Below are 26,960 nucleotides of genomic sequence, written 5' to 3'. Positions count from 1 at the left end.
TTAGCCCTCTATTGTACATGGGGTTAGTGAAGATTTTTTTCCCAATCTGTAGGTTGCCAGTTTGTCTTATTGACTATGTCCTTTGCCTTATGGAAGGTTTCTAGTTTCATGAGGTGCCACTTACCAATTCTTGATCTTAGATCGTGATCCATTGGAGTTCTGTTTAGGAAATTTCCCCTTGTGCCAATGAATTAAAGGCTTTTTTCCCACTTTCTCTTCTATCAGATTGAGTGGATCTAGTTTTATGTTGAGGTCCTTGATCCACTTGGACTTGAGTTTTGCAAGGTGACAAATATGGGTCTATTTTCATTTTCCTACATGCAGACAGCCAGTTAGACCAGCACCATTTATTAAAGATGCTTTCTTTTTTCCATCACAATAGATGGAGAAAATAAGACATTACATAACAAAATCAATTTAGGCAATATGCATATGCAAATTCAGGAGAATTCTGAAGGCAATAGAACAAAAACTTCAACACAAAGAAAATAACCAAATTCAAGAAAACACAAAGAATAAACAACTCCAGTATATCAAAAGAGAAAGAACACAAACACCACCAGCAGCAGCAACAAAAACAATAACAAAATAACCAAAATTAATGAACATTGTTCATTGATATTACTAAACATCGGTAGTCTCAATTCTCAAATTTAAAAGAAAAGACACCCTTCCAGTCTGGGCCCAAGCACTGATCGGATCCCAGGCAGCTGCTCTGCACCAAATCTCACAAAACCCGGAGGAAGTGGGCCTCCCAGGATCTCTAACCTGAGCAGCATCTTAGGTAAGGAGACAGCAACACCCGCCCCAAACAGGGAGTAACTGGGACCCACTAGGACCCAGGAATTCACTCCTGGCCTGGAGCACTGATTCCTTCTGGACTGGGCCCAAGCACTGAACAGATCTCAGGCCCAAGCTCTAACCCTAGTAGTAACACCCACCCCACTCAGCTCTGAAGCAACCAAGATAATAGGAAATACAGGCTCCAGTAAGAGACAGGGCAGGTAGCTCTAAGGTGATCCAGATGGCGAAAAGCAAGCACAAGAACCTAAGCATCAGCAACCCAGGGTACTTGGCATCATTAGAACCTAGTTCTCCCACACTAGAAAGTCCTGAATTCCCCATATGACCAGGAAAGCAAGATTCAGATTTAAAATCACTTCTAATGATGATGATAGAGAACTTTAAGAAGGACATAAATAACATTCTCAAACAATTTTTGAGGAGAACACAGGTAAACAGGTAGAAGCCCTTAAAGAAGAAACACAAAAATCCCTTAAAGAATTACAAGAGAACACAACCAAACAGGTGAAGGAATTGAACAAATCCATCCAGGACATAAAAATGGAAGTAGAAACAATGAAGAAATCACAAAGGGAGACTACCCTGGAGATAGAAAACCTAGGGGAAAAAAATCAGGAGTCATAGATGCAACCATCACCAACAGAGTACAAGAGATAGAAGATAGACTCTCAGGTGCAGAAGATACCATAGAAAATATTGACACAGCTGTCAAAGAAAATGCAAAATGCAAAAAGTTCTTAACACAAAACATCCAGGAAATCCGGGACACAATGAGAAGACCAAACCTAAGGATAATAGGTATAGATGAGAGTGAAGATTCCCAACTTAAAGGGCCAATAAATATTTTCAACAAAATTATAGAAGAAAACTTCCCTAACCTAAAGAACGAGAAGCCCATAAATATACAAGAAGCCTATAGAAAGCTAAATAGACTAGACTAGAAAAGAAATACCTTCTGTCACACAATAATCAAAACACCAAATGCACAAAACAAAGAAAGAATATTAAAAGCAGTAAAGGAAAAAGGCCAAGTAACATATAAAGGCAGACCTATAAGAATTACACCAGTCTTCTTACCAGAGACTATAAAAGCCAGAAGATCCTTGACTGACATCAGAGACAGACCCTAAGAGAACACAAATACCAGCCCAGGCTACTATACCCAGCAAAACTCTCAATTACCATAGATGGAGAGACCAAGATATTCCATGACAAAAACAAATTTGCACAATATCTTTCCACAAACCCGGAATTACAAAGGATATTAGCGGGAAAGTTCCAATACAAGGAGGGAAATTGTACCCTAGACATAGCAAGAAAGTAATCCTCTTCCAACAAATCCAAAAGAAGATAGCCACACAAAGATAATTCCACCTTTAATAACAAAAATAACAGGAAGCAATAATCTCTGTTCCTTAATATCTCTTAACACCAATGGACTCAATTCCCCAATAAAAAGACATAGGCTAACGAACTGGATCCGTAAACAGGACCCAGCATTTTGCTGCACACAGGAAACTCACCTCAGTGACAAAGACAGACACTACCTTAGAGTAAAAGGCTGGAAAACCATTAGTTAGGAGAGATGACAGAGGTTCTGGTTAGTCAACAAAATGATGGACTGGGTATTAGGTCTATCTTGTACCTTACTGATACAAATTGGTATAGCTATGCGAATTGTATTTTTAGAGAAAAGTTTTATCTTAACAGAAAGGGTGATATCTAGGAGGAGCTATGGTGGGAGGAGTAAGGAGAAGAGGAGGAGTAAGGAGAGGAGGAGGAGCTAGGAGATGAGCGAGTGGGGGAGGGGGAGGGGAACATGGAGGCGGATGTTTGCGTGTCTCTGCCAGTCAAAGATAGTTGGTATAGCTAGGTTGGGTATTGGATTACACTTCTGATTGTGTGGACATCTTATTATTGAGTATTACCAAACTTATAAAGCCTGTGATTAACATTTTAAAATAAAAATTTAAAAAAAAAGACACAGACTAACAGAATGAATGGGAAACCAGGATCCATTCTTCTGCTTCATCCAAGAAACATACATTAACCTGAGGGATAGACATTACCTCAGAGTAAAGGATTGGAAAAAGATATTTCAAGAAAATGGAAGTGAGAAGCAAGCTGGCTTAACCATCTTAATATTTGAAGTCAAAAACTAGACTTCAAACCAAAATTTATCAGAAGAGACAGATAAGGACACTAATTCTTATCAAAAGAAAAATCCACCAAGAGGATATTGCAATTCTTAACATCTATGCTCAAACACAATGGCACACAAGTTCATAAAAGAAACACTATTACTGTTTAAATCACACATTCACCCTCACATAGTGATAGCGGGAGACTACAATATCTCACTTTCACCCTCGTCCAGATCATCACAGATCATCCAGACAAAAGCTAATCAGAGAAATGCTGGCACGAAATGGTGTTATAAACCAAATAGACCTAACAGATATTTACAAAACATCTTACCTAAAAACTAAGAAATATAACTTCTACTCAGAACCTCATGAAATTTTCTACAAAATTGACCACATACTCGGACACAAAGCAAGTCTCAACAGATATTAGAAACTGAAATAAGGAACTCCCTTTATCCTATCAGACCACCACATATTAAAACTACATGTCATCAACAACAGAAACAACAGAAAGCTTATGAGCTCACAGAAACTGAGCAATGCTGTTCTGAATGAAAAATAGGTCAAGACAAAAATTAAAAAAGAAATTAAAGACTTTCTAGAATTAATTGAAAATGAAGACACAACACACCTACACTTAGGGGACACAATGAAAGCAGTGCTAAGAGGAAAGTTAGCACTAAGTGTCTTCATGAAGAAATTGGAGTGTCTCATACGCAACTTAATGGCATACCTGGAAGCCCTAGGACAAAAAGGGGGGGGGGAATCACACCATCACACCCATAAGGAGTACATGGTAGCTGCTAGAAAATGATTGTCTTTGAGTTTTACTGCTGTAAACAGACAAGATGACAAACGCAACTCTTATAAGGACAACATTTAATTGCTGCTGGCTTACAGGTTCAGAGATTTAGTTTTTTTTTTTTTTTCAGTTTCTTTTTTCAAAGCAGTAGCATGGCAGTGTCCAGTCAGGAATGGTGCAGGCAGAGCTGAGAGTTCTACATCTTCGTTGAGACTGACTTCCAGGCAGCTAAAATGAGGGTCTTAAGCCCATGTCCACAGTGACACACCTACTCTAACAAGGCCACACCTCCTAATAGTGCCACTCCCTTGAACAATCATATACAAACCATCACATTCCACTCCCTGGTCCCCATAGGCTTGTTCAAACACATGAATTTTGGGGGACCAGACCGTCAAGTTTCAAGGTAATGGAGAAGACCTAAATTTGCTGAAATGGCAGCGTTCAACAAGTTCACGAGCTCTGCCATATTTTGGTTCCTTCCCTTCAAAATTCTGGTGATCTATGAAAGGTGATGGTCCAGATTAAAAGTGTGTACCACCACATGTTGACTTGCTTTGTCCCAAAAGACCTTGAACTCAGAGATCTACTTGCCTTAGTCTCCTGGGATTCATAGCCACTATGGATCAAGATCTTCATGCCAAGATCCATGTCAGAGACTTGTATCTCTCAGCCTCAAGATCTGGATCACAGGTGAGCCTTCCAATTCTGGATTGTAGTTTATTCCAGATATAGGCAAGTTGACAACCAGGAATAGCCATTACAATCATCCATTTCGTCTAGATTTTCCAGTTTTGCTTTGTAGTAGGATCTGATGATGTTTTGAATTTCCTGATTTTCTGTTGTTATGTATCCCTTTTTATTTCTGATTTTGTTAATTTGTACACTGTCTCTGTTCCCCTTAGTTTGGCTAAGGCTTATCTATCTTGTTGATTTTCTTCAAAGAGTCAGCTCTTAGTTTGGTTGATTCTTTGTATTGTTTTCTTTGTTTCTATTTGGTTGATTTCAGCCCTGAGTTTGATTATTTCCTGCCATCTACTCATCTTGGCTGTGTTTACTTCTTGTTGTGATGTTTTGTGTGGCCGCAGACCAATCTCTAGCAGTATTTCCAGTAGAATCCTGAACAGTTCCCATTTATGTGTAGTTTTACGTAACTTCATAGCCACCATACATCCAAGGATGGCAAAGGCCCTCTGATCTGGCTATCAACATAGAAGAAGCTTAATTGATGCCTGCACATCCTCCTCCAACAAACTCATCTGGATCAGAACCATCTAATAGTCCTTCCTGTAGAGGTTTAGATAAGTCAAGGTGTGATGGATAGGACAGAGAGCAAGGAGTCAGGGCTGCAGTCCCTAGAAGAACTTGAAGCCCTTGGTCTTGCCCTTGTTGCTTGAGAAGAAGTTCTTGAGGAACTCCTCTGACACCAAGGAGGGAATGTTGGCAAGGTGAAGGGTGGTTGAGAGCAGGAAGAACTTCTGAAAGAACTTGGGGCCCAGCTTCTTGAAGCAGTGCAGTGGCGAGCTGTCAGAGTCTTTGGTGAAGCCCTGGTCTTCACGAGGCAGCAGCATACTTTGGTGCTTTCACATTGTAATGTACATTGGTTTCCAATGCAGCTTGTTTGGGTGCCTCATCGCCAGCTGCGCCTAGCTGCTGTCTTCTCCTTGTTGAACAAGATCTTCACCTGCTTCATGTAGCCATAGATACTGAAGAGAATAAAGGAACTTGGCTGTGTGACTTCCAGGGTTCAAGTTGCTGACTAACAAGATGGAATCCCTGACACCATCAGACTTGAAATGGCGATGTAGCCTGCTGCAGCTACAACTGCTGCTGATGGTATGCCTGGTGGAGATTGGAGGGGAAGCAGACAGTAGACATTACAGTCAAAAAGGACAATGATGTCACCATAGCCCGCTCCAGGAAGCTATCTGTTCCCCAAAGGCAGGCCTCAGAGAGCACGGTCATGACTCTTGTACTTGGTGTTGCAGACAGTTACGTGTCTGAGCTAGGATCCCAATGCTGTGATAAAGCATGACCAAGAACAACTCGGGGAAGAAAGGTTACTTCAGCTTACACCTCTCAGGTCACCCTCTGTCACTATGGAAATCCAGGGCATGATCTCAAGGCAGGAACCTGGAAACAGGAACTAAAGTAGAGGTCATGGACAAACGCTGTTTACGACTTGCTTGTATGGCTTTCTCAGCCTGCTTTCTTGTATACCCCAAAACCACCTGCCTACAAGTGGTACCATTCACAGTGATCTGGGCCGTGCCACATGAATCATTAACACTGATTTACCTACAGGCTAAACTTATAGAGGCAGTTTTTCAACTAAGATTCCCTCTTCCCAGATATAGGTCTAGGTTTATTGTCAAGTTGACAAAAAAACCAATTGGCACTGTAAGCTTGGAAAAGTTGACATGCGGTGTGCAGCAAGCATTGTAGCTGTTCTGGATATTGAGAGTCAGCTTAGCAAGCATCTAGCTCAAGTGGTGTGTTATAGTACAGCAGTACCTGGAACTGGTTGGTCTTAGTGAAGATGACGGTATTGAGGACAGTGCCACACTTGGAGAAGTTCTGGTGCAGTGCATCCAGGATCACTGGGTAGCAGGGATTTTCCCATGATGATCTTGAGTTCGTCGTGCTGGTCAACCATCACCATCCTGGGTCTGTGGGCCACTGGAGACCATGAAGTCTAGGTTTCCCAAATGTACTGACTTCACCACCTGCAAGGCACGCACCTTGTTTGGGGGAGTCACTGGTCTTGAGCACCTTGTGATTGGAGCACTAGATGTCATTGGGCTGGCAGCACAGCACTGATGCTGCTGACATGTGGTGTTGGCAACTTCCTGCATATGCATCTCAATGGAGGCTTGGCTCTTCCCCTTCAGTCTAAGAATGCTGGTGACCTTCCCAAACAGTAGTGTCAGGTGTGGTGGTGCATAGCTACAATCCCAACACCTGGAAGGCAGAGGCAAGAGGATTAAGATTTCAAAGCCATCCCTGATTACATCCTTTCTCAAAGAAAGCAACAAATGCAAAGAACAAGTCAAGATTTAGACCAGGATAAGGATGGATTCTAAGGTTATACCATATGTAATTTTTAAATACTTGAGACAAGTTTCATGGACACCCCTCAATTATTTGAGTTTTGATTTCATCGTGAGAAATTGACTATTTCCTTGTTTAAAAGCTAATGGCTGATCAAAATCCAGCTTCAGACACAAACCTGACCCCCAAAACTTCCAATAACCATGTGAGATGAGAGCCTCATGATCATCTATAACTCTGCATTATCAGAACCATTTTCAGGAAACAGTTCTGAAAAGTAATTGTGTTTGAGCGTATTTGCCAGTATTTTGTTAAAGGTATCTATGGAGAGGTTTTTTTTAGAATACATACATAAAAATTGGTTTGCCTTAAATAGCTAAATCACCTTAACAGCTGCCCTCGTTATGTTTTATAGTTTGTTTCTCAAGGAAATGAGAACAAAGGTTTACTCAAGCTTGTAATACAGATGACTAGGAAGGCGAAGGCAACAACGTCAGGAGTTCCAGGCCAGCCAGAGCTACATAGGAAGTTGGAAGCCAATCTGGTCTACATGAGACCCTGTCTGAAAAAAAAATGAACAATAAAGACACCTAAATCTACAGGGCTTTCCTGTCATTGTTGTTAGTGGGTTTTCAGGGTGAGGACATTGTTATTGCTTTGCTTATCTCAGGCCTTTTTACCTTTAGCTTGAGATGGGAAACAGCATGAAATATCTTCATGTGGTTTTGTCCTTTACACATTAGACTAAAGATGGTTTGCCACATAATATTATTCTCAACATTAACAATAAAAAATCTTCTGAAGGAATCACTATTCCTGACCTCAAGCTGTACTACAGAGTAATAGTGATTAAAACTACATGGTATTGGTACAGAAACAGGAAGGTAGATCAATGGAATAGAATTGTAGACCCAGAAATGAACCCATACATTTATGTCCACTTGATCTTTGACAAAAAAAGCCAAAACCATACAGTGAAAAAAGAAAGCATCTTCAACAAATGGTGCTGGTCTAACTGGTGTTCTGCATGTAGAAGATTGCAAATTGATTCATTTTTATCTCCTTGTGCAAAACTCAAGACTAAGTGGAACAATGACCTCCACATAAAACCAGATACACTAAATCTAATAGAAGAGAAAGTGTAAAAGAGCCTTGGACACATTGGCACAGGGGAAAAGTTCCTGAACAGAGAGCATCAATGGCTCAGGTTTTAAGATCAACAATTGACAAATGGGACCACATGAAACTAAAGCTTCTACAAGGCAAAGGACACTGTCAATAGGACAAAATGGCAACCTACAGATTGGGGAAAGATCTTTCCTAACTCTACATCTAATAGAGGGCTAATCTCCAAAATATACAAGAATTTATACTCCAGAAAACCAAATAAACCAATTAAAAAATGGGGAACAGAGCTAAACAGAGAATTCTCAACTGAGAAATCTGGACTGGCTGAGAAGCACCTAAAGACATGGCATTCTCTAAGAGGCTCTACCAGCAGCTGACTGAGACAGATGTGGATACTTACACCCAACCATTGGACTGAGCTTTGGGACCCCCATAGAAGAACTAGGAGAAGGACTGAAGGAGCTGAGGGAGATTGTAACCCCATAGGAAGAACAACAATATCAACTAACTGGACACCTCAGACCTCCCAGGGACTAAGTTACCAACCAAAGAGCATATATGGGCTAGTCCATGCCCCTACCCTGCTACATATGTAGGAGAGGTGGGAGTGGGTGTGGGAGTGGAAGATTACACTCTTAGTGGTGAAGTGGGGAGTGAGGTGGGTCCTCTTGGAGAGGGAATCAGGAAGGGGGATAGCATTTGAAATGTAAATAAATAAAATAATTAATAGAAAAAGAAATGTTCAACATTCTTAGTCATCATGGAAATACAAATCAAAACAACCCGAAGATTCCACATTACACCAATCAGAGTGGCTAAGTTCAAAAATTCAGGAGACAACAGATGCTGGTGAGGATGTGGGGAAAGAGGAACACTCCTCCATTGTTGGTGGGATTGTAAGCTGGTACAAGCACTCAGGAAATCAATCTGGAGGTTTCTCAGAAAATTGGAAATAGTTCTACCTGAAGACTCAGCTATACCACTCCTGGGCATATACCCAAAATATGCTCCAACATATAACAAGGACACATGTTTAACTATGTTCATAGCAGCCTTTTTTATAATAGCCAGAAGCTGGAAACAACCCAGATGTCCTTCAACAGAGGAATGGATACAGAAAATGTGGTACATTTACACAATGGAGTACTACTCAGCTACTAAAAACAATGAATTGATGAAATTCTTACACAAATGGATGGAACTAGAAAATGCCATCTTGAATGAGATAACCCAGACCCAAAAGGACATACATGGTATGTACTCATTGATAAGTGGATATTAGGCAAAAAGTTCAGAATACCCATGATACAACTCACAAACCACATGAAGCTTAACAAGAAGGAAGGTCCAAGTGTGGATACTTCAGTCTCTATTAGAAAGAGGAACAAAATAATCACAGGAGGCAGAGGGAGGGACCTTAGTGGGAGAGGACAAGGGGAGGGAAAAGGGGAACAGGATCAAGTATGGGAGAAACAGGAGATAAGCACAGAGGGCAAGGAGAATGAATAGAAATATGTGGCACTGTGGGGTGAGGGATGGAGGAACCTCTAGAAATTTCCAGACACCAGGGATAGGAGAGGCTTCCAGGATCCAGTGGGGATGACATTAGCCAAAATGCCCAACAGTGGGGGATGGAACCTAAAGAGACCACCTCCAGTAGATAGTCAAGGACTCCATTTGAAGGATGGAGCCATCCACCCACTTCAAATTTTTTAACTCAGAGTTGTTCCTGTCTAAAGGAAATGCATGGACACAAATGTGGCAGAGACTGAAGAAAAGGCCATTCAGAGACCACCCCACCTTTGCATCTAGCCCACATGCAGTCACCAAACCCCAACACTATAGCTGATGCCAACATGTGTTTGCAGACAGGAGCCTGGTATGGCTGTCCTCTGAGAGGCTCCGCAGCACCTGACTGACTTACACCCAACCATTGGACTGAGCTTGAGGAACCCTCTGAAGAGTTAAGGGAAGGATTGAAGGAGCTGAAGGGGATTGCAACCCCATAGGAAGAACAACAGTGTCGACCGACCCAGACTCCCCAGAGCTCCCAGAGACTAAGAGTATACATAGGCTGGTCCGTGGCCCCCACTACACATGTACCAGAGGACTGCATTGTCTGGCATCAGTGGGAGTGGATGTGTTTGGTCCTGTGGAGGCTTGATGCCCCAGAGAAGGGGATGCTAGAAGGATGAGGCAGGAGTAGGGGGGCAGTGATGGGGTGGGGGGCTCATGGAAAGGGGACTGGGATGGAAGACAATATTTGAAATGTAGATAAGTAAAATAATAAAAAAAATCACTACTGACTATTTTCATGACTAAACTTGAAGCATTACATAGATGATTCAAAAACACATCCAAATACACATTCAATATAGGTAGACCAAAAATATGCTAAGCAAGTGGGATAAAATAGCAAACATTAAACAATAATATAACAGGAAAAATATGACACACTTGTCTATAATAAATCTGAATATCAGTCTCAATTACCCAATCAAAATAGAGAGACTTGCTGATCATATCAGGAAACAGAACCCATTTCTTCACTGTCTACAAGAAATGAACTTCAGTGTCAAGTTCATAATGCCTCCTTATGAGTTCTGTGTCAGGATTCCCAGTGACTCCCTAAACAATACAGGCTATGTAGTCTCCTAGGGGTGGAAATGTATCAGTGGTCTTATACAGATGAAAATCTTGCGGACTATAATACAAACCTGCCATGTCCCCACTGGTTCCATAAGAGCATGACTGTTAAGGAGCAATCACTCACTCTCTGATTGGTATTGAAGTTTAATTCAAAAGAGAGAATCCATGCATGGTATAGTAAACCTGGCTACAATTTCATGACTGAGGAGGCCTTAGGTCCTAGTGAGTCTTTACAGTTATTGTTTAGCTAAATTGACATAGTGCCAAGGTGACTTCTAATACTTGTATTTATGCCTTGTAGATGAATTATGCTTTGTTTTCTTCATTAACGAAACTTCCCTTTTCAATAAAGGCTGTGAATGTAGAGCACATGGATGCTCAAGATACTGAGAATAGCCTAGAGCCAAGCTTGCCTCCACCATCCCCACATTTTTAAGTTTAGCTTTGATCACACAACTCCTACAGTGTCCCAGCTTGAGGCAGACTAGACTGTTACAAGACACACAATCAAGGATGGAAGTTCACATGCCCAGGTCACACCACAAAAACACAAACATCATGAAAAACCTCCTGCCAACTCTATAGAACTATTATTCCTATAGAAATATTCTTCAAAGAGAATTCCTTAGATGAACTCCAGGACACCAACTTTAAACGATTATCAACTTGATTAAAGAAAGATTGCAAGGAATTTAAAGAAGATGTGAATGAACAGCCCAGTGAGTGTAAGGAGGATAAAAATAAATGGAAATACATATATACGTAAAGAAAAAATATGCAAATATATAATAATGAATATATGGCTGACAGAGGAAATGACAGAGAAAACTTAGGATTTGAAAACTTAATTCAATAGCGTTACTAATATTGAAAAGAATTAAAGCTGAAAGAAAATGAAACAAAAATAGTAATCAAATTAGAAAACTCCAGTAAAAGACATACCAGTGAATGAGTTAAGTAGAAGATAGAATATCGGCAAGCAGATCTCTGAGTTTGAGGCCAGCCTGGTCTACAGAGTGAGTTCCAAGACAGAGAAACCCAGTCTTGAAAAACAAAACACAAACAAACAAGAAGATAGAATATCAAGACTTGAAGATAAACTAGAGAAATTGGACCACTCAATGAAAGAATATGAAAAAAATAAACACATAAAAACATACAGAAACTATGGCATACCTTTAAAAGACCAAATCTTCAAATTGTACATGTAAAAGAAAGAGAAGAATCCCAGGTTAATGGCATAGGTCAGATCTTCAACTAGATCATAGATTAAAACATCCTCAAATTAAGGAAAGACACATCCATACAGATACAAGAAGCACAGAGGACACTAAACATACAGGAAGAGAAAAAGAAATTTCCCATATATTGTTTGTAGCAATGCATTACCATAAAAATATCTCTTACTTTCCAGGATACTGGAACTTTTGCTGGTCCTCGCAGTCAAAGTTAATGATACACCTTGAGGTCACTTAAGACTTAAGACTGATATCCCACTGTGTACTTACACTGTTTGTTTAACCTGCCTTTAAGAGAGCAAGGTAACAACCAACTTTGTTTGCCTTGGATTTCCTGAGTAATCAACTTTTACAACCTAAGATAGTGCATAGCTACAATCTCAAGTTATATACTTACTCTCCCGTGCCCCTGACCCAGAGTAATGCATGTGCATCGTTTCCTGAAAGCAGCAAATATAGAGGTTGAAAGCGACTTCCTGGGAATCTCAAATGGCTGAGAAGCACCTAAAGAAATGGTCAAAGTCCTTGGTGATCAGGAAAATGCATTTCAAAATGACCCCGAAATTCCACTTTATACTAATCAGAATGGCTAATATCAAAACCTCAGGTGACAACACATGTTGGTGAGGATGTGGAGAAAGAGGAACACTCCTCCATTGCTGGTGGGATTGCAACTGGTACAACCACTCTGGAAATCAATCTAGAGGTTCTTCAGAAAATTGGAAATAGATCTACCTGAAGACCCAGCAATACCACTCTTGGGAATATACTTCAAAGATGCCCTACCATGCCACAGGGGCACATGTTCCACTATGTTCATAGCACCTTTATCTGTGATAACCAGAAGCTGGAAACAATCTAGATGTCCTACAACAGAAGAACGGATACAGAAAATGTGGTTCATCTACACAATGGAATACTACTCAGCTATTGAGAACAAGGACATTCTGAGTTTTGCAGGCAAATTGATGGAATTAGAAAATATCACCTTTTATTTAGTGAGGTAACTCAGACCCTATAGGGCATGCATGGAATGTACTCACTAATAAGTGAATATTAGCCAAAAATATCATCTTGAGTGAGTTAACTAAGACCCTAAAGGACATGCATGGTATGTACTTACTAATAAGTGGATACTACCCCAAAAAGTACAGAATATCCAGGATACAGTCCACAGAACTCAAAAAGGCTAACAAGCCAAAGGGCCCAAGTGAGGATGCCCAAGTGAGGAAGAAGAAAGCAATCACAGGAGAGGGGAGGGAAGGAAGGAGGGAGGAATCTGGGTAGGAAAGGAGACAGGGAGGGGAAGAAGAGGGGAACATTATAAGGTATTAGCGGGGTGGGGGTGGGGGCACATGACAGGATTGAAGTCCTGAGTGTCAGCAGAAAGAATGGAAACAGGCAACCTCAGGAGGTAGGAGGTGGAGGGACCCTCTAGAACCAGAAACCTGGGAGGCAAGAGACTCTCAGGACTCAGGGAGGGATCTCAGATGAAATGCTGTACAGCGGGGAGAGGTAACTTGTAGAGCCCACCTCCAGTAGAAAGACAGAACATCAGTTGAGTGATGGGGTTGCCACCACACAGTCAAACACTCTGACCTATAATTTTTCCTAAGAACTAAAGGGACAAAACTGAAGAAGGGCCTGAGGGAAAGGAGGTCCAGTGACAGGCCCAAAGTGGGATCCAGCTCAAGGGGAGGCCCCAAGGCCTGACACTATTACTGGGGCTATGGTGTGCTCACAAAAAGGAGCCTAGCATGGCTGCCCTCTGAGTGAGTCAACAAGCAGCTGAAAGAGTCAAATGTAGATATTTACCAATAGACAGAAGCTGCTGACCCCTGTGGTTGAATTAGGGAAAAGCTGGAAGAAGCTGAGGAGGAGGGTGACCCTGTAGGAGGACCAGCAATCTCAACTAACCTGGACCCCTGAGATCTCTCAGACACTGGTCCACAAACCAGGCAGCATACACTAGCTGATATGAGGCCCCCAACCCATATACAGCAGAGCACTTCCAGGTCTAGGCTCAGTCAGAGATGATGCACCTAACCCTCAAGAGACTGGAGACCCCAGGGTGTAGGGAGGTCTGGTGGGGTGGGTGGTGGGGACATCCTCATGGAGATGGGAGAAGGAGGTATGGGAAGTGGAACAGTCAGAGGCTGGACTGGGAGGGGGATAGAATCTGGACTGTAAAAAAAGATTAAATTTAAAATTGAAAAAAAAAAGAATAAAGAAATGAAGCAACTTCCTAAGATCTACCTTAAAGTTTGAAAACAACCATTTGTCAATATTGGTTGATAAATAATAATGTTTGATGTCTGGATCAGTTGGGGTCATTTATAGCCAGTGACTTAAACCCTTACAAAACTGTTAAGGTCTCTTTAAAGTATCCCATTCCTTTCCCCATGTGATTCTTTCTGTACTGTTCAATAAGTATAGAGTGAAACTGCCTTTTAGGGATAGACACACACAAACAGAAGACACAGGGAAAGACAGATTCACAAGAAAGTCTTCTTCAGGCAGGCACAGATTCAAACTTCTAGACAGAGAGAAGATGGAAGATGCAGAGAGCATGGAGTAGAGAATTCAAATCTATTCTCACTCTAGGTTAAAAGATTCCAAGGGGAAGTGCTTTCATTTATTCTCTTAATCTGACAACAATGTATTTTTAGTAACTCAGAGCTAATCACTAATGTGTATAATCCACACAATAGTCAACCCACTAAATATACAGAACAAGGAAAGTATATTGAAAGCTGTGAGAGAAAAACCACAACTTACATACGTAGGAAAATAGACCAGAAAATAGATAATTTTTCAATGGGAAATTTAAAAGTCTCAAGAGCCTGGAATAATACATGTCAAGTTCTAAAAGGCCATGGATGTCAGCTTATACTACTGTGCCCAGCACATCTTCTGGCATAGTTGAAGAAAAACAACAACAAAAACTTTACATGGTGTAAAAAGGTTATAAAAGAATCCACCTCCACCAGTCCAGCCCTACAGAGAACACCAGAATCAATACTTTGGACCAAAAGAGGAAGAAGGGCAGCCAAGAGATTATAGAAGCAAATGAAGCTATAATAACTGAAGCACCAAAAGGGCTAAGAACACAAATAGAAAACAACAACAAATGATCGCAGCCTCTATCTACACCTTTCAATAATAACTTTAAATATTAATGGCCTCAATTTCCCAACTGTAAAACACAGGTGAGCTGGATGTATTAAGAATAAAATCCATATTTCTGTGTCTACAAGAAACTCATCTTACCTTCAAAATAGGCACAACCTTCAGTAGAAAGGATGGGTAAATCAACAACAAACTATCCCAAGCAAATGGGAATGGAGAACAAAGGTGCTATCAGGCAAAATAAACTTCAAAATAAAACTAATCAGAAGAGATTTTTTAAAGGATATCTCACTTTAATAATAATAAAAAATACCTAGGAAGCATTGCAATCCTAAATATACATGTACCAAACTCTGATGCACCCAACTTAATTTTTTTTTTAAAAAATCTCTACTGAGCTCAAAGACACAGATTAACTCAAACTTAATAAGAATGAGTGGTTTCAATACTCCTCTTTCTATTATAGAGGGCTTATCTGGATAGATAACAAACAGAAATATCAGAATTAAATGACATCAAGTGGAACTAACAGTTATCTACAGACTATTCCACAAAAACACTGAATAAGCCTCTCTAAAATACACCACATACTGAGACACAAAGCAAATTGTTAAAAACTCAGACAATGAAATAACTCCATGTATCCTGTTTGACCACAGTGAAATAAGGTTTAAAGTCAACAGCAAATAAATCTCTAATAATTACCCTCATGAAGATTAAACAACACATTATTAATGATGAATGGGACAAACAAGAAATCTGGAAAAGCATAAATAAATGTCTTTATCATGAAGCTCAAAATTTGGATAAATAAGAACAAACCCAAGCCCAAATACATTAGATAGCAAGAAATAATAAAAATCTAACTTGAATTTGATGGACTTTGCATTGAATCTGTAGGTTGTTTTGGTAATATACCCATTTTCACAATATTAATTCTTCCATTTCAAGAACATAGAAGGTTGTATTTTTTTATCATCTAGTGTCTTCAATTTCCTTCTTCAGTGTCTTAGAATGTCCATTTTAGGACTAAGTCATTTCTTTAGGTCTATTCTTAGTTATTTTATTTTTTAAAGCTAGTGTGAATAGTATTTCCCCTTCAGTCCTCTCTCATCATGTCTGTTGGTATATAGAAAAACTACTGATTTTTGTATGTTGACTGTATATGCTGCTATTTCAATGAAAATGTTACAAGATCAATGATTATTCTGGTGGAGTACATGAGTGTTTTGACTATAATCAGTTGTCTGCAAATAAAAATAATATGAATTCTTCCCTTCCCATTAGTATCCCTTTGTTTCTGTTCTTTCTATTTTTCAATTTTTTGAAAGCTAAGATTTTTATTCAGAAATTATGGCCTGCCTAAACATCTAAATATGTTGACTTTTTTCATGATGTATATGTGTGTGCGTGTGTGCGTGTGTGTGTATGTGTGTATATCACATGATTTCCAATTTTCCTTTTCCTCCCTCCAGCCTCTCCCATGTCCCCTCCCTCTAAGCTATCCCATGTCCTCCCCAAAGAAAAGCCTCTTTTCTTTGATAATTATTGTTACATTATATATGCACAGCTGTATAAATATAACCTGCTGAGTCTGTTTTTGTTGTTTGTGAGTATATGGTCTTAGGGCTGACAGTTTTTATTGCATAAATAATTAAGGGGCTTATCCCCAAAGAAGTTCATTCTCCCTCTCTCAATAGTCATTAGTTACCTGTAGTTCTTTGTCTAGGAGTAGAACCCAGTTAAGATTTTACCCACTTCTGCATTTGTATGACTATTAATATCATCATTGTTTGCTTCTTGTTTATGCAACCATTTCTAGGAAAGACTAATTCACAGCATACATCCTGGAATTCTGGCTCTTTCAATCTTTTCACCCCCTCTTCCGTCATGTTCTCTGAACTATAGATACAGGAGTTGGGCTTCAGATATATTCATTGGGGCTGGTTCCCCTATGATCTGTTGATCTCTGCCTTGTATAATTATATATAGATTGCAGTCTGCTTGTGTCCAGCTGTGGTTTCCTGTGATAGTCTACTACTTGCTAAAAAAGAGCAACATACTTCTTTCTCTTGAGTTGGTTCCATTCCCTGTTAGTAGCTCTCCCAGACATAAACTAAACAGAGAAATAATAAAGTTAACAGATGTTATAGACCAAATGGACCCAACAGACATCTACAAAATATTTCACTAAAACACAAAAAGAAATTACCTTCCTCTCAGCTCCTCACAGAACTTTCTCCAATATTGACCACAAACTTGGACACAAGGCAAGTCTCAACAGATGCAAGAAAATTGATGTAATTCACTGCATCCTATCAGACAACCACAGATTAAAGCTAGATTTCAACAACAGCAGAAACAACAGAAAGCCTACAAACTTACGGAAACTGAACAACTCTCTACTCAATGACCACTGAGTCAAGGCTGAAATAAAGAAGTTAAAGACTTTTTAGAATTCAATGAAAATGAAGGCACAACATACCCAAAATTATGGAACACAATGAAAATAGTGTTAAGGGGAAAGTTCATAACACTAATGCCGTCATAAAGAAACTTCATACTAGCAACTTAACAGCACACTTGAAAGCTGTAAAACAAAAAGAAGCAAACACACCCAAGAGAAGTAGATGGTAGGAAATAATCAAACTGAAGGCTGAAATCAATAAAATAGAAACAAAGAACAATACAAACAATGAAAAAAGGAATTTGGTTCTTTGAAAAAATCAACAAGATTAACAAACAATTACCCAAACTAACTAAAAAGCAGAGAGAGAATATCCAAAGTAACAAAATCAGAAATAGAGGGGTGGGGAAACATAACAACAAATGGTGAGGAAATTTGAAGACTCACTAGGTCATACTTCAAAAGTCTATACTACACAAAATTGGAAAATCTAAAAGAAATGTACACATTTCTTGATAGATATCACATATCAAAGTTAAATGAAGAACAATAAAAAATTTAATATACCTTTAACCCATTAGAAGCAGTTATTAAATGTCTTCCAACCAAAGAAACAAACAAAAACAAACTCAGGGCCAGACAGTTTTATCACAGAATTCTACCAGACTTTCAAAGAAGAGCTAAAACCAATATTCCTCAAATTATTCCACAAAAATAGAAACAGAAGGCACATCACTCAATTCATTTTATTAGCCCACAGTTACCTCAACACCCAAACTACTCAAAGACTCAAAAAGGAAGAAAGAGAGAAAGAGAGAAAGAGAGAAAGAGAGAAAGAGAGAGAGAGAGAGAGAGAGAGAGAGAGAGAGAGAGAGAGAGAGAGAGAGAGAATTACAGACCAATTTTCCTCATGAACATAGATGCAAAAATACTCAGCAGAACACTTGGAAATTGAATCCAAGAACACATGAAAAAGACTGTCCATTGTGATCAATTAGGCTTCATTCTAGAGATGTAGGAATAGTTCAACATACAAAATTCTGTCAGTATAATCCACCACATAAACAAACTGAAAGAACAAAAACCATATCTCATTAGAAGCCATGAAAGCCATTGACAAAATCCAACCTCCCTTCATGGTAAATGTCTTGGAGATATCAGAGAAACAAGGGGTATACCTAAATGTAATAAAGGCATTATAAAGGAAGACAATAGCCAACATCAAATTAAATGGAGAGAAATTCAAAGCAATTCGACTAAAATCAGGAACAAGATAAGGCTGTCCACTCTCTCCATATACATTCAATATAGTACTTGAAGTCCTAGCCAGAGCAATTAGACAACAAAAGCAGGTCAAAAGAGATACAAATTGGAAAGGAAGAAGTCAAAGTATCACTATTTGAAGATGATATGATAGTATGCATAAGCAACCCCCAAAATTCTGCCAGGGAACTCCTACGGCTGATAAAAACCTTCAGCAAAGTGGCTGGATACAAAATTAACTAAAAAATATAAGTAGCACTCCTATAATAATGATAAATGGTCTGAAAAAGAAATTAATGTAACAACACACTTCACAATAGCCACAAATAATATAAAAATATCTTGGTGTAAGCAAATGAAAGACCTGTATGACAAGAACTTCAAGTCTTTGAAGAAAGAAACTGGGCTCTTGGAGAGATGCCTCAGAGGTTAAGAACACTAGCTGCTCTTACAGAGGTCCTGGGTTCAATCCCCAGGAATCACATGGTGGGTCACAATAATCTATAATGAGATCTGGCACTCTCTTCTGGCCTGTATGCATACACACAGTCAGATGGCCATGTACATAATAAATAAATAAATCTTAAAGAAAGAAAGAAACTGGAGAAGATATCAGAAGATGGAAAGGCCTCCCATACCCATGGATTGGTAGGATTAGCATAATAAAAACTGACCATCTTGCCAAAGCAATCCACAGATTCAATGCAATCCCCATCAAAATTCCAATATAATTACAGGATTTTATAGAATAATAGTCAACTTCATATAGAAAACTTAAAAAAATAGCTAAAACAACCTGTATAATAATACAGGATTCAGAGGTTCCCAAGGTATCACCATTCCTGACCTCAAGCTAAAGCTCTACTACACAGCTTTAGCAATAAAAACTGTTGTTCAATGGAATTGAATCAAAGCCCCAGACAAAAAAATCACACACCTATGGACATCCAGTTTTTGACAAAGAATCCAAAATTATACAATGAGAACAAGAAAGTATGGTCAACAAATGGTGCTGGTCCAACTGGATGTCTAAGTGTAGAAGAATACAAATAGACCCATCTCTATCAGCCTGCACAAAATGCAAATCCAAGTGGATCAAAGACTTCAACATAAAACCAGATTTACTAAATCTACTAGAACAGAAAGTGGGGAATAGCTTTGAATGCATTGGCACAAGTGGCAAATTTCTGGACAGAACACCAGTGGTTCAGGCTCTGAGATCAACAATTGATAAATAGGACCTCATGAAACTGAAAAGCTTCTGTAAGGGAAAGGGACACTGTCAATAGGACAAAACAACAGCCTGCAGATTGGGAAAGGATCTTCATCATTCCTACATCTGACAGAGGTCCAATGTCCAAAATATATAAAGAACTCAAGAAACTACACATAAACAAACCAAATAAAACACTTTAAAACAGATCTACACAGAGAATTCTTGACAGAGGAATCTCAAATAGCTGTGAAGCACTTAAACAAATGTTCAATGCCCTTAACTAACAAGGAAATGTAAATCAAGATGACTCTGAGATTCCACCTTACACCAATCAGAATGGCTGAGATCAAAAACACAAGTGAAACCTCATGCTGGCAAGGATGTGGAGCAAAAGGAACACACCTCCATTGCTGGGGAGAGTGCAAACTTTTAGAGTCACTTTGTAAATCAATTTGGCACTTTCTCAGAAAATTGGGAATAGCCCTACCTCAAGACCCAAGATACCACTCCTGGGCATATACCCAAAGTACACTCCATTTTACCACAAGGATACCTGCTCATCTATGTTGATAGCAGCTTTACTCATAATATACAGAAACTGAAAACAACCCAGATGTCTCTCAACTGAAGAGTGGATAAAAAAATGTGGTACATCTGTACAATGGAGTATTATTACTCAGCTGTCAAAAAATAACATCTTGAAATTTGCAGGCAATTGTAGAGAACTAGAATAAAAACAATTCTGAGTGAGATAACCCGGACCCAGAAAGACAAACATGGTATGTACTCATTTATATGTAGATATTAGATGTAAAGTAAAGGATAATCATGCTACAACACACAGACCCAGAGAAGTTAAGTAACAAGGAGCGAACAAGGGCAGGGAGCACATGAATCTCACTGGGAAGAGGAAATAGAATAGATTTTATGGGTAGAGTTGGGGTGGATGAATATGGAAAGAGGAGGGATCAGATGGGAAGAAGAGAGTACTGGGAGAAACCAATGGAATTGGGGGGTGTTTAGGGGTGAGCTAGAAACTTAGTTCAATGGAAACTCCCTGGAATCTACAATAATGACTGTAGTGAAGACTCCTAGTAATGGAGGATATGGAGTCTGAACTGGCCATCTTCTCTATCCAGGCAAGGCTTCCAGTAGAGGGATTGGGACACCAACCCAGCCACAAAATAATCATGGGAGGCAGTGGGAGGGATGGAACTGGGTGGGAGATGGGAAGAGGAGAAAAAAGGAGGTTGAGATCAGGTATGAGAGGAAACAGGAGAGAAGCCCAGAAGGCCAGAAGAATGAATAGAAATATGTGGCAGTGTGGGGTGGGAGATGGGGGACCTCTAGAAAGCCACAAAAGCTTTGACCTACAATTTGTCCTGCCTGAAAGATATGCTGGGGTAAAGGTGGCACAGACATTGTAGGGGTGGTCAACCAATGGCTGGTCCAGCTTAAGATGAATACCACAAGAGGGGCCCACCCCTGACACTGCCTATAGGATCAGAAACCAGAGGGTGAATAGCCCAGGGGCCTAAGGTAGAACCAAACACGACTGGCAAAAAAAAAATAATCAACAAAATGATTGCTAATGATACTCTACTATACTTGTAGACCTGAGCCAATCATAATTGTCACCAGAGAGATTTAATCCAACACCTGAAGGAAGCAGATGCAGAATCCCACATCCAAATATTGGGCAGCTCTGGGTACCCTTAGGAAGAAGGGGAAAAAGGACTGTGGGAATCAGAGGGGTCAAGGACACTTTGAGAACACAGCTCACAGAATCAACTAAAAAGTGCTCATAGGGCCTCACAGAGACTACAGAGATTATCAGGGAGGCTGTATGTGTCTGACAGATGTCCTCTGTATATACGTAATGGTTGTTTAGATTGGTCTTCTTATGGGACTTCTAAATATGGGATGAGGGCTGTCTCTGACTTGCTCACCTGCTCTTCGGACACTTTCCTCCTACCAGGTTTGCCTTGTTCAGCTAGATATGAGGGTTTGCGCCTAGTATTACTATGACTTCTTATGCCATATTTGATTGATACCCACGAAACGAGTATTCCTCACATATTCTTTTCTAAAGGAAAATAGACGGGAACTGAATCTGGGTGAGAGGGGAGGGGAGAAGAGGGGAGGGACTGAGAAAAGGGAAGAGAGAGAAAGCTCTGGTTGGGATGTAGTATATGAAAGAAGAAAGAATGAATGAATGAATGAATGAGCAAATAAACAAATAAAAAGAAACATGAAGGCAATCATCATAGCCTGCATTAACATAATTTAAAATATGGAGCCGCTCACATCAATAACAAACACCACATTCTTCTCTACTGGCTGGAGGCCTCTGGGGGCAAAGTAATGAATAAAATAGCCACCATAGACCTGGATAAAGAGAAGGGGAGCCAAGAAGCACGATGAGAGCCAGTCCTAATTAGGCCCCTCTCCCTCTCCTGCATGACGCCCTGCTCTCTCTTTCCCAGGCCAGCTCCCTCTCCCTACTTGTGTGTGTTGGCCTGGCGTTTATCTGCACACCAGAACGGAACCTCTGCTCTGCAGACCTTCATCCCAGGCCGTGCCCAGAGCAGCAGAGTGAAGAAGACAAGCTTGGGGCCCAGGCCTACAAGGGTCAGCATCTTTGGAATACGTGAGTTCCTGTCCACGAGGCAGCCTGACTTGCACAGGCTTGAGGGTCCCCGGGGACGGTTGTCTGGGCTCCAGGAACGGAAAGTATTGTTTTAACCTCCCTCGACAGAGTGAGCCGGGGGCCCAGTTCATTGCTGCCAAGGGCTGGGAGCTCGCAGGGCCTCCTTCTCCTCCTAAACTCTCCTTTCTGCTGTTGCTGGGCAGAGCAGGGAGGGGAGGAGGAGGCAGAGGCCAACAGAGCTTATGTGTGCAGAAGGGATTGGTTAGCACCAGGTGCAGATGCCTTGGGCTGTCCTGATGTGATTGGCTGCTGGTCCCCTGCCCCCACTCCCATCTTTCCCTCTGCAGAGCCTGAGGGCTGGGTCAGTGGAGGGAAGAGAAGGAGATGGGCCAGGAGACCCCCCTCAGGACCAGTGTCCTCTCCAGCCAGAGAGGCCTAGGCTGCCTAAGGGTCTAAGCTGTCCTGGAGCTTACAGCTTGAGGCCTAAGGAAGGCCTCAGGACTGCCCAGGAACAGCAGTGTTTGCTGCAGTGCGCTCTCAGTCACACAGTGAGCTAGCTCCCTTCTTTTCCGGAAGAGAGAGGAATGGGAAGAGGAAATGCTTTCTCCTCCTTCCCTGCCTCTGAGTTAATTCACATGGAATGGCAGGCCTGTCCCCACAATCCTGGCTCCCTGTCCCCTTTCCCCAAGGCTTCTATCACTCACCCGCCCTGTCACTGCGAAGAAGCCATGAGCAGAAACCTTGAGGGCTCCCTGTTCCCGGTATGTGTGGGGGAGGGAAGTGAGCCTACAATGCCTGACCCCATTCTAAACAGTTTTGTGACTAGCCTATATCCTGGGTACAAGACTGTCCAGCAGACTCTGGCAGCCTGCTCAGGCAATCATGCCATGCTGTCAGCCCGGACACACATTGAAAGGCACCAAGTCACACAAGCTTGTGCAGCCCACCTCGATTTCCAGAGGGGTCCATATGCTCAAGAATGGGTCCCTCCTGAGGAATTTGGGGTCAGGTACCCCGAGCTTAAGGTCAGGCCTGCCGAATTCAGAAGCTACTCTGAGTGCTAGGTGGGCACATTGTCTCTGGGTGACTTTGCTTCCTCCCTTTCATTATAGTGCTGGGTCGCCACTTCAGACTCCACATGACAAACCCCAGGCCATAGCACCCCCTGCCCCTTCCCCCACTGTGTCCCCCTCACTGGCCACATGAAGAATTGGAACGTTCAGATGCCTCCAACTTGGAGGGCCCAGCAACACCTTTGCTCTCTCCACCAGCAGCCTTGCTATGCTTTCCTCATGGAGACCATCATCATCACCAGGCTCCCTTGCCATCACATCTGAGAGACAGCCTGGCCTTCTAACCATGTGGCCACCCACCCTCACTGCATTGAGCTGCTGCAAACATCCAGGGCTGCCAGGCCTCTTTGCCTCAAACCAGCCATATTTAAAGTGTGGACTGCTTACTCTCAGACTCCCTGTCTTAGCGCAGGCCTTCCACGCTGCCTCTTTGCAACAGCCATAACTGCCACGAGTCTCCATATGTATCCTTGCCTTCAGTCTGCATAGGCTGCCTCCTCCCCACAATACCCTGGGCCTTTCCCTTCACTCCAGGCAAGGTCTACTCACTATTGCCACAGAACTTTCCATGTTAGCTCTTTCAGGAAGACCATCCTGACACCTCCTTGCCTGGCACAACTCACATACTGCTTAGCACAGCACTTATGGTTTATTTGATCTCTGATGACACCACAGATCTATCTGCTTGACAACCAGGAGCTAGGTAGGGGAGAGATTGGGAGCTGAGGCTGAACCTTTCCGAGTTTCCAGGGACAATGAGTTGGGCTCTGGGCCTGAGTACTTTGCTCGTGAATGTGTCAAGACAGGGAAGAAGGAGCATGCTTGTTGCCAGCACCGCATGGGGTGGGGTAGAGAGAGAACCGTGGGTCAGAGGTGGAGGGATGGAGATAGGACGGGGTTTACCAGGGACAAGCCTGGAGAAGCAGGAGCTGACCAGTGGAGGAGGTGGAGGTAGACACAGCCAGGGCACCAGGGAGCCTGAGCAAATCAGTGCTCCTGTGCCCTGTGGGACTGGCTCAGGCACTAGTGGACAAAGGTGCTTGGTGACCTGGAGCCATTCAGCAGGGTGGTTTGTGTGGGGAGCATTGCAGGAAGGCAGGGAAGACCTTCTGGGAGCTGACTTCTCAGGCTTTGGCTAACCCCATGAACAAGCCTGGGGTCTGGGGTCAGATCAACCATGCTCTGTTGGAACACAGGAGCTCCCCTCTCCTCCAGGGGTGTTCAGCCTCAGAGGTCACACACTACCTGTGCAGGAAGGGGCTTCGTGGTGGGGAACAAGTGTGCAGAAGCCAGCCAGACAAGAAAGCCAAGGACAAGCAGACAGAGTGAGACATACAGAAAGTATGTGGCCCAATTACTCAGCAATACCTTGCTCTGCAAAGGGGCTGCTTACTGATACAACTCGCTGACTCTGTTCAGGCCCTGTTCCAAGTTCTCCAGTTGGTTGTGTCTAACTGTGCTGTGTGTACATGGTTCCCCATGAGGGAAGCCTCATGCCTTGACCCCTCTCACATAACCCTAGGAACACATAGAGGGACACCTCCTATAGCCTAGAGCATGGCTCTGGCCCCAGTCACCGTGTGCCCAAGAACTCTGTAGCTCTGGGGTCCAGGTACCTGCACGTCTCCAATGATGTCGTCCATGACCACATCATAGTAGATGGTGAAGTCAGCCATGATGCCTGAGCTGGAGAAGGCAGACTGGTCTTGCAGTGTTGGGGAGAAGGTGATGCGGACACAGGTCTCTCCCCTCTGTATCCTGGTGGATGGGGGCAAGTCACCCTCACCTGTATAGGCATCCGGGTGACACGGAGGGCTCAGCAGAGAGAAAAACCATGGATGGGGACAGTAAGAGCTCTGGGCAATGATTGGGGAGGGTGAGACCTGGAACCCCTGGCACTCCAGGCTGTCCCGCTTGCCTAGTATGCCCTTCCTGCTGCCCACTGTCACTCTGTCACAAGCCCCTTTGGTCAGCTCCTGCCCTGCCCCATTCCTCACACTCTGTCTCCCAGACCCAGCCCTCCCTCAGCTCCCAGCACCATGAGGTAGAGGATCTGTTCTCCACTCACAACCTCTCCCTGCCTCACTTCCCACCCCACCCAAGGCCTGTCTCTGCAGGCCTCCCATGCCCCCAGCTCCAAAGGGAGTCTCAGTCTCCTTCTCCTGAGACCAATGTAGTGGGTGGAGAGGACAGACAGACACAGTGGCAGGGCCGGGCTCCTCTCCTCTCCTTCCTGCTGTGAGACAGGGCAGGCTAGCAGGGCTCTCCTCTGAGACACAACTGCTGGCCTTTCTTCCCTCTATTCCTCCTTTACTCAGAATGGTGCCTCTGAATGAGTCTCTCTGAGTCTCGTGAAATCATGGCAACTTTTGGTTCTGGACATTTGCTCAACTGGTGTCAGGATCAACTCCTCTGGAATTTTAGTCCAAGACAAGTGTCCACTTAGAAATGTCCCAGAGCCTCCCTTTCTCCAGAAAATAGAGACTTGGGAATTCAGTTCCCTCCTCCTTCCTGCTCCAGCTGTCAGGAAGCTTAGGGGCAAACTGAGCCCCTTGCTCTGAGGGCCTGGTCACATACATTCCCTGGGCTTCCTTCCTTCCAGGCCTCTTTGTTTTGTTTTATCCCCACAGGACTACTTCTATCCTCTGTTTTAACCTTTAAGGAGAAGGGGGAGGGTGCTGCCATTTATAGCTTGGGGCTCAAGCATGCAGGCTGCTAGACTCAGCTGCCCTGTGGGCTCAGGTCCCTGATAGTGCCCTGTGTTCCTGGGCCAGTTGCTGGCCAATGCGCTCTGATCTCCATAGCTACAGTACAGTGGTGCCAGTGGCTCCTGGGTCATTGTGGCCTGTCTTAGGGATTCAATGTGGGGTTAAGGGAAAAGGCCTTTAAAAGCACACCTGTAACTTTGTGAGTGTCAAATGAAGGGAACTGTTACCACCTCCACCAGCATTCATTAGGGTACTATATGTCATATGGAAAGGTCAATGTTCTCATGTTTTGCCATAGATCTTAGTGTGTGAGGGGGTTTCAGTAAGAATGACCTCTCATAGACTCATATTTTTCAGTGCTTGGCCCATAGAAGGTGATCTATTAGGAGTTGAGGGCTAGTTGGAAGAAGTGTGGCCTTCCTGGGGGAGGTGTGTCACTGGTGGGGAGGGGCTTTGCTGCCTTCCCTCAAGATGTAGAACTCTCAGCTCGTTCTCCAGCACCATGTCTGCCTGCCACCCCACCATGCTTCCTGCCATGGTGATGATGGACTAAACCTCTGAAACTGTAACCCCGCCCCAGTTAAAAGTTGTCCTTTATACTCATTGCTGTAGTCATGGCATCTCTTCACAGCAATATCAACACTAACTAAGCCAGGGTATAACTTTGTGAGGGAGTGATCACCTGACATGAACAA

The 26,960-nt window shown here is 42.3% G+C and overlaps 1 pseudogene; it reads right to left on the bottom strand.

Moving 5' to 3' along the window:
• Positions 1-5,108: 5,108 nt before the first annotated feature.
• Positions 5,109-25,233, bottom strand: LOC114625391 (annotated as a pseudogene).
• Between the last annotated feature and the right edge of the window lie 1,727 nt (positions 25,234-26,960).

This window comes from Grammomys surdaster, unplaced genomic scaffold (genome assembly GCF_004785775.1).
Source record: "Grammomys surdaster isolate TR1022 unplaced genomic scaffold, NIH_TR_1.0 216, whole genome shotgun sequence".
Taxonomy (NCBI): domain Eukaryota; kingdom Metazoa; phylum Chordata; class Mammalia; order Rodentia; family Muridae; genus Grammomys; species Grammomys surdaster.
Note: the sequence above shows the minus strand (reverse complement) of the source record. Positions and strands in the feature narration are given on the sequence as shown.